The sequence below is a fragment of the Bubalus kerabau genome, chromosome 7 (assembly GCF_029407905.1).
Source record: "Bubalus kerabau isolate K-KA32 ecotype Philippines breed swamp buffalo chromosome 7, PCC_UOA_SB_1v2, whole genome shotgun sequence".
NCBI classification, from domain to species: domain Eukaryota; kingdom Metazoa; phylum Chordata; class Mammalia; order Artiodactyla; family Bovidae; genus Bubalus; species Bubalus kerabau.
The window spans coordinates 53,167,582-53,177,219 of NC_073630.1; the positions used below are offsets into that span (position 1 = coordinate 53,167,582).

Consider the following 9,638-nt stretch of genomic DNA (forward strand, 5'->3'; position numbering starts at 1 on the left):
TATCCCCAGTTTATCCCTATAATATAATACATCAGAATTAATATCAAGTCTGTCTCACAGCATGGCAGCCACATTGACATTTCCTCAGTCACTAAAACTTTGAGCAAGATAGTATCTCATCCAATCCTGAAATATCAGTGATAAATGCATGAATATGTCACACTTTATGAGGAACAAAATTGTCTTTTGTTATCTTTGATTTCTCTTTGGTTTATATCAGAGGTGAAGATAATAAAATCACAAGCATTTTATAATTCTGTGTACTTTCTCATGAAACCATTTACTCTCCTCTCAATTTTAGAGTAGTTAAAACTTTAATTCTGTTACATGAAGTATTTTGTATTTTGATGAGGGTCAAAGATGTAGTCAAAATTGACAGGTTTTTTTTTTTTAATTCTGAATATTTCTGCTGAGTTTCAACTTTGGAATTTCTGGATTATTTTCTTTTTTAACTTAAAATATGACCAGTACAGAATCCCTTATAAAAGTCACTTCACCAGTAGCCACTTTACAATAACTGCTGATATAAAAAGCATATTTATTTGCAGCCAATTAAGCCGACTGTGCTCTTTTCCCCATGGGGCCCCAGTGTGCAATGGCTGCAAATAGCAGCATTCTAGGTAGAGTTTGCAACCTGTTGCCTGAACAGGTTGCCCTGTGGTATCTTAAAGACAACTCTTTCTAGTGGGCATTCTTGACTGGTCTGCTGTCCCCAATCTAGGCTCCAGACAGGTATGTGCCATGCCTTTGGAAAGCCCCAGGGCACAGTGGCCAGGATCCACATTGACTAGGTCATAATGTCCATCCACACCAAGCTGCAGAACAAGGGGCATGTGATTGAGCCTTCCAGCAGGGCCAAGTTCAAGTTCCCTAGCAGTCAGAAGATGCACATCTCTAAGAAGTGGGGATTTACTAAGTTTAATGAGGATGAATTTGAAAATGCGGTGGTAGAAAATCTGCTCCTCCGAGATGGCTGTGGGGTCAAGAACATCCCTAACTGTGGTCCCCTGGACAAATGGCAGGCTCTGCACTCATGAGATCATCAGCACCAGCCCCTCGTTAACCATGCTCACCAATAAATCCTATTTCTTATTAAAAAAAAGCATGTTTAACTATTCAATTAATTGGAAGAATCATAGTAATAATATATAATGTATATAGTAATATACAAGTGCCATTTTAAACTAAAAATATCTTTAGAAGTGAAATTTATTGACTGGATCAGAATACTGCAGTGATTATCAGTATTGAATGGCTTAAATACTCATATAGAGATGTGTGTGAAAATTATCCATGGAATTACAGAAAGGGTAAACACAAGCAGACTCTTGCCCACAGTAGTCCTGACATAGTCAATGTGCAATAAAGAAGTTTCAACTCTTTATATGAAATATTGTACTAACACATATTGTAACATAACACAGATTAGGACATGGTTATTTTATTACAGGAAAACTCACACAACCATGGATATGGCAAAAAAAATGATAGTTAATAAAGTAAGATATGGAAAATCACGTAAGATAACAAAAATAATATACTGGGCTGATAAATGGTTTTAGCCAACAATTCTTTCCTATTAGAAACCAGCCCAATCATTGTTGGACCTATTCTCTTCTGCTCCTAGTTAGGAAGAACTGAGCGAAAAACATCCCTCCTGATTCCTGATATATTGAAAGGAAGTTGATGAAATTTAAAGTAAAAAAAAAAAATCACTACAAAGTCTATAAACGAAGACAAAATGACTACTTCTTAACACTTCACCAATAAATCATAGCCATTAGCAGATCGTAGTGTTTGCTTTAAGCAAAGAAAAGAAAACAAAATTCCCAAGTCACAACTGCTTTTTATACTCTGAACTAAGCCTCCACCTCTCAAATGTGATCTCTACCAAAACATTTGGCAGCCTATGGTATTTAGTGGCTTCAAGCAATATAAATCAATAAAAGAGTCCCATCTAACGATCAAATTGCAGCCATAGATTGATGTAGCCTGAAGTGAATTCTGATTCAATGCTGGTACACTGAAGAAAATTTTCTATTCACTATGAAAGCAGAAAATCCTTGCATTTCCCAAATGTTTTCTCAGTCTTGAAATTCTCTTTCTTCAGTATACATTTCCTAGGGAATACCATTCAAAATTTTGTTACAAGAAAACTTAGCCTAAATCTGAAGACAGAGAGCATAAATTAAAACATAAATCTGCTGCATGCTAAGTTGGTTCAATAGTGTCTGACTCTTTGTGACCCTGTGGGCTGTAGCCTACCAGGCTCCTTTGTCCATGGGATTCTCCAGGTAAGAATACTTTTGAGTTGCTGTGCCCTTATCCAGGAGATCTTCCAAATCTGGGGTTCAAATTTGTGTCTCTTATGTCTCCTGCATTGGTGGGCAGGTTCTTTACCACTAGCAGGACCTGGGAAGCTCCATAATCTGCTATCTTAGGAATTAAAGTTAAGGGTCAATTTGCATCTCAGTGGAATTGTTTACAGATTGTTTCATTTTGACCATTCAGATATTTGATAATAAAGGCTGCTCCTTTTTATTTCCTTATTATAAATGTCAGTTCAGTTCAGTTCAGTTCAGTCGCTCAGTCATGTCCAACTCTTTGTGACCCCATGAACCGCAGCACACCAGGCCTCCCTGCCCATCACCAGCTCCAGGAGTTCACCCAAATTCATGTGCATTGAGTCGGTGATGCCATCCAGCCATCACATCCTCTGTTGTCCCCTTCTCCTGCCCCCAATCCCTCCCAGCATCAGAGTCTTTTCCAATGAGTCAACTCTTCTCATGAAGTGGCCAAAGTACTGGAGTTTCAGCTTCAACATCAGTCCTTCCAATGAACACCCAGGACTGGTCTCCTTTATGATGGACTGGTTGGACCTCCTTGCAGTCCAAGGGACTCTCAAGAGTCTTCTCCAACACCACAGTTCAAAAGCATCAATTCTTCGGCGCTCAGCCTTCTTCACAGTCCAACTCTCACATCCATACATGACCACTGGAAAAACCATAGCCTTGACTAGATGGACCTTTGTTGGCAAAGTAATGTCTCTACTTTTGAATATGCTATCTAGGTTGGTCATAACTTTCCTATAGTTTATTACCAAATATTTAGAAAATGCAAATATCAAGAAAAGACAATAAATGGAAAAAATCAAGTAGCTCCCATTCAGGTTACCAATAATGATGTTTTAGTGCAAATAACTCTTTTCTTATGCAAGTTTACATGTATACATTTCCAGAAAAATGAGACTGCATACAATAGTTTCTTTGTGTCACCAATTTTTAACTTAATAATGAAAGAAATACAATTTTCTAAACCATTAAGTATTTTTGAGGCATCACATTAAATGACTATATTATATAGATTTTAACTTATTAAATCACTCTAATTTCCTTGGAAATTCAGTAGCTTCAACTTTTGATTAAGTAAAAAAGATTGTGCTGCCATTTCTTTATTATATTTATTGAGTTTTAAAAGTATTCCACTTTTAGGCTATCTTTATTTTTTTCTACACTACAAGAACCCGAACCTCATTGAAATAAAAATATTCCTGTGACACAGAAAAATAAGACACAAAAGCATTTTAGAGATGAATCCCCACTCTAGTTCCAGAAAGTACATGAATAAGCAATTTGTCTCAACTTGTCCAAATAGCTAAGAGTGAAAGCAATTCTGAGTTTCTCACATTGGAAAGGGAAAATAGGAAGTTTAGGAAGAAAAAGCAGATAACATTGTTATTAATTTACAAGATACATAGCTCAATGCAGCTGTTTTTATTGAGAATTTATTGATTGCTAATTTTGAATGAGACACTAAAGATAGCAGAGAAATCAGGGCCCAACTACTTGCTTCAATGATAATGTAGTATTTGGAAGGCCTAATGAGGTAAATATAAAACTAAAAGATGGATGATATGATACAAATGTAATGACACAGTAAGTCAAGGGAGAAAGTTATTGAATGTTAGTGTGTGTATGTGTGTGTGTGTGTGTACTCAGTCACCCAGTCATCCCTGACTTTTTGCAACCTCATGGACTATAGCCCACCAGGCTCCTCTGTCCATGGCATTTTCCAGGCAAGAATACTGCAGTGGTTTGCCCTTCACTTCTTCAGGGGATCTTCCCAACCCAGGGATCTAACCCATGTCTCCTGTATTGGCTGGTAGATTCTTTACTAATTAGCCACCTGGGAAGCCCATTAGCGTAGGAGAAAGTAATTCAGAAACAAAATATATAATAGGTTTTCTCCGGTATATGCCCAGTAGTGGATTGTTGGGTCAATTGTAGTTCTATTTCTAGTTTTTAAAAGGATCTCCATACTGTTCTCCATAGTGGCTGTATCAATTTATATTCCTACTAACAGTGCAAGAGGGTTCCTTTTTCTCCACATCCTCCCTAGCATTTAATATTTGTAGATTTTTTTTAATGATGGCTATTTTGACTGGAGTTAGATGATACCTCATTGTAGTTTTGATTTGATTTGCTTTGCAATGCTGAGCATCTTTCCGTGTGTTTGTTGGTCATCAACACAATATTGTAAAGCAATTATCTTCCATTAAAAAATAAAAAAAAAGGCAGAATGGGAATTTGACTCTAAAGAAGTTGATTTCAGATGACACATCCATTTCTGCGTAGTTAATTTAGTTTATTGTCTGATTTTTTATTTTGCCCTTGCCATTACAAAATATTGTTCATCAAGGATGCACAAGTTTCTATAGTATAGAAAAAAAAATGGGCAGAATTGATTTAGGAATGTGCTAAAGATTCCCACAAGCATTGCAATACCCTCACCCTTTAATAATCTATTTAAAAAATGTTCACACACAAAATAATCAGGTCCTTCTATAAAGCATCTTCTTCAATGAAAGTGTGCGAAACAAAGGCAATGGATGAATTGTCACTTATTAAGTTGTTTATAGAGAAGGCAAAACAAAATCTGGAAACTACAATGATGGGCAGCTAAAGTAGCACATCGGTTGTTTCCCTATAGACAAAAATGTTGTAAATTGCAAAACAGAAGAGAGATATTGAATGTATGAGGGCATCATTGTAGAAGCAGTTGTTAATGTTCTCAGTTGATAATAATGTATCATTACTAATTTGTGTAAAATTATACTCTCTGGACTCTAATATCTTTCAATACTACTTAATTGAAGCCCAGGGCCATTTGCCACAATGTCTAAATATGGCAGTGACACAATGTGTTTAACCATCAATTGTGCAGTGACAAATGGTTGCTACTTCTTGTCATGCATTAATATTAATACTGATGTTAACAAGCTGGGCACAAAAGAATTGATGCTTTTGAACTGTGGTGCTGAAGAAGACACTTGTGAGTCCCCTGGATAGGAGATCAAACCAGTCAATCCAAAAGAGAATCAGTCCTGAATATTCTTTGGAAGGACTGATGCTAAAGCTGAAGCTCCAATACTTTGGCCACCTGATGGGAAGAACTGATTCATTGGAAAAGATTTTTATGCTGGGGAAGATTGAAGGCAGGAGGAGAACGGGTGATGGAGGATGAGATTGTTAGATGCTATCACCGACTTGATGGACATGAGTTTGAGCAAGCTCCAGGAGTTGGTGATGGACAGGGAAGCCTGGTGTGCTGCAGTCCTGGGTTGCAAAGAGTCAGACATGACTGAGCAACTGAACTGAAGTGGACGGAACTTAATTTTTCACTTTACTGGTGAACTACATTCACAATAGTTCTTTTATCAGTAAGCAATAATTGCATATAAGGACCAATAATCTTTTGCAGGCATAATATGAAGAAAACATTAGAAGGTCTGAAGTTCCTAACATTCTTTCTAGAATAACCTCTGGAAAACTAGAAAGTGTCCTTAATCCCTAAGACATGGTAACTGATAGGGATCTTATAAAATCATCAGGTAGTACACCATTTGTAATGAAGTCAACTCTATACCTACATCTACTTCAAAGATTCTTGAGTAATAACAGATGGCTGAGCTTGCTGCCTGCCTTGTGGGAAATCACTGCATGAAAGAACAACTTTCTTCATCCTCACAGTAATGCCAAAAGTTATGTCAATTTAGAATGAAAAACCTGGAAGTTATAGAAAATGCAATGAAGAGAACCATTGAACCATTGTCTGGTATATATGCATGCATATATGTATTTTCATATGTAACCACAGAAAATATTTCCAATATTGGCTCAGCAGTTCAACAGTGTCATTAACAATCCATGTTCTTCTATCTTTGTGTTCTGTCACTCTTGGCAAGTTGACCTTTCTCCTTATGATTAGAAGATAGCTACTGCACTTTGGTGAGTTAAAAGGGACAGAAAAGTGAAGAGCTTTCCCTTTTTGATATATTGGTGTGTGTGTATGTGTGTGTATGTATGTAAACAATGAATGTCTTATTCAGAACACCTTCCTGTATATTGTACTGATCAAAACTTGGTCATGGATCCAAAGAAAATAAATCACCATGACTAGGAGTGATCATTCATGAAATAACTGTGTCTTTTGTAAGATCCATCCCCTTCCTTCAATCAAGGCCTCCTACCCCTTCCCCTTACCTAGAACTTTGTAACACAGAAGCAGCAATAAACTGTTTCTCATTGTAGAGTTACACAGTCTAATCTTTCTTTTTAGTATTTATTCTAGCTACCCTGTGGAAATGATCTGTCAAGGGTCTAAATCAAAGAGGACAGCAGTTTAGAAAACTCTAAGTAGCTCTGGGAAGAGAAAGAAATGACAAGGCTCTGTGGATTACAGTCACAATGGCACAAGGTATGAAGGAGACTATTTCTACCATGTTGATATACCATAATCAATCTTAAGGTCATTAACCTGGAGAGAATCTGTTGTGTACTCAAAGACACACTCTAGCATGCCTTGCTCCCAACTTGTGAATACCACAGTTTAACTTCACCGAGATTTTTGTAATCTTCCTAACCTCAATTCCTATGGTGTGAACTATTAAGACCATCTCTGAGCCAACCACTGAAGTCTTGAACAGTATGCTCTCTCAAAACCACACTTCACTTTAAAGAATTTGCCCTCCATGTCTCTGTAATCAGTGCACGGATATAAACTTCATGCCGGGAGCAGAAGTTCTATGAATGAAAATCTTTGCAGCATTATTTAGCTGCTATTTTTTTCTGTTCTGCTGGCACCATTGAAAAATCCTCTTTGCCAACACAGTATGAACGGCCTTCACATCAGAAATTTCTCTTTCACTTCTCAGATGAAAGGCAGATGTTATCACATCAAAGGGCTTCTGCTTAAACTAAACCCTTATCTCTGTAACATTTGCTGTGTTCCACAGACAACATCTGGAGGGCACTTTATTTACAATACTTTTACAAAACTTGCAAAACTCCTGAAAGTGCCACGCGCATGTCAAAATTTGGAAAACCCTTAGATTTTTCTTATCTTTGCTTCTTTCACCTTGATATCTGCCAAAGGCTACTCTCCCTAATTCTTCATCTGTACTGCATCACACCCAACCCTCAGTTTCAGCTGCTAATCTGGATCTGATTATATTGTAAATTATAAAATCCATGGTCAGCAAGGGTGAGAAGGGTGTTTCTTTCTCACTGTTTTATTTCCATTTTTGTGGATAGGGCCTAGTCTAGGAACTTTGCATTAAAACAGACAAACAAACAAAAACTTCTCTACCTGATAGAATTTACCTCACTTGGCTTATTCATTGTCCCAGATATTTAGGCTCTGCTGCCAAACTACAGTCAGGTGACAGGATACCTGTTGACAGACTTACCTGGTTCACATTATCAATCTATTTGCATGAATCTTTAAAGACTCCTGTGTTTTGATTTGTGATTTTCAATTAGCACTCCTCTCTGAAAACATATTTTTAAATAGTGGGCCTTATACTGTCAATACATTTTATCCTTGCAAGATATTGCTCTTTTTGAACTAAACTTTTTCCTTGCTTTTCATGTGGATGTGACTTTAAAATGCTTGTCCATCTCTAGATTTCCTTTTAAATCTCAAACATTCAGTTCATGTCTTAAGAAGCCACAGTAAATATATTTTCTTAGCCCCAAATCAGAACTCACTCTGACAGTTGCTGTGAATGATTGTCAGACTGTCCTAGAAAGTCTAACATAAATAACCAGCACAGTCAATGGGGCTATTCCCTTTTCCACTCAGGATCCAAATTAGACAAAACTGCTCCACAGTATAAGCCCTCTTCTTGCCGGGAAAATAATTCTAGTTAGGAAATTTTAAAAGCAAACAAACAAACAAACAAAAAAAACCCCACAATGTTTCTTTTCCTGGTGAGAAGAGTATTTAAAAAATTTCAGAAATATTTCTCTTAGTATTGTATGAAATATTATTGTTGGGTGATATTATCATGGACAAGTTTAAGACCTCAAAATTGACAAGCTACACATCTTAATTCTATTCCAGGTTCTTTATTGTATGGGGTGAAAGTAGTAATGGAAGCACTCCATGCTTGCTTCTAAGAAATAAAATCACCCAATATCTTTTTGTGTGATAGCAAAATGTAGTCATTTTAGCAAATATTGTATTCCACTGCTCAACAAGAGCATGTGAAAGTAGATTTTTATTATATGTGAATAACAAATGAACTATACTGCCAGAAAGTTTGTTTTGAAATGGGGATGTTTTTGTTGTTGTTTTATTTCTTTAAGCTCCAGCCCAGGTTTTGAGACCACCAGGTAAACTATATGGCTGCAATTTCAAAGTAACTCATGGTAGTTGAACACTATGTTTACACATTAAACAGAGTAAAATCATGGTAGTTATACAGAAAGACAAGGCCAGCAAAATAATGAAACTGAATGCCTTTGTCATCTAGAGTGCATAACAGACAGGGTAGGAATCAAGTTAGACAATAACCATCTCAGACAGAGCTGCTCTCCCAGGTTTCTCCTCATTTTTTCTTGGGTTGAGTTTATGAATCATAATCTGAGAAGCAATCAGAAATCTCAGAATAAATTTTCTAGCCATAAGAGAACTCTTTTGAACAACAAATGCTACTCCTTACACTAAGGTTTGTAATGGTCTAGGAGAAGGCAATGGCACCCCACTCCAGTACTCTTGCCTGGAAAATACCATGGATGGAGGAGCCTAGTAGGCTGTAGTCCATGGGGTCGCTAGGAGTCAGACATGACCGACAGACTTCACTTTCACTTTTCACTTTCCTGCATTGGAGAAGGAAATGGCAAGCCACTCCAGTGTTCTTGCCTGGAGAATCCCGGGGATGGGGGAGCCTGGTGGGCTGCCGTCTGTGGGATCGCACCGAGTTGGACACGACTGAAGTGACTTAGCAGCAGGAGAAAAAAGCAAAGAAAATAAGAGAAATGAATGAGGAAGAACGTTTTGCACTCCGAAGTATCTTCAAGAATTTTAATATGGGCTTCCCTGGTGGCTCAGTGGTAAAGAATCCTCCCGCCAGTGCAGGAGTCAGGGGTTAGATCCTTGACACTGGAGGATCCTACATGCCAAGGAACAACTAAACTTGTGTGCCACAACTGTTGAGCCTGTGTTCTAAACTCTCAGAACCGCTCACATGCTGCAGCTACTGAAATCTGCACATTCTAAAGCCTGTGAGACACATTCACAACAAGAGAAGCCACCATAATGAAAAGCCCATACACTGCAAATATAGAGTAGCCCCC

At 37.5% G+C, this 9,638-nt stretch overlaps 1 non-coding gene across 1 annotated transcript; it reads left to right on the forward strand.

The window, feature by feature from the left end:
• The first annotated feature begins 542 nt into the window (after positions 1–542).
• Positions 543–677, forward strand: LOC129658212 (small nucleolar RNA SNORA70). Its single transcript, XR_008717312.1, has one exon. It is a non-coding gene; the product is annotated as a small nucleolar RNA SNORA70 (small nucleolar RNA).
• Positions 678–9,638: the final 8,961 nt, after the last annotated feature.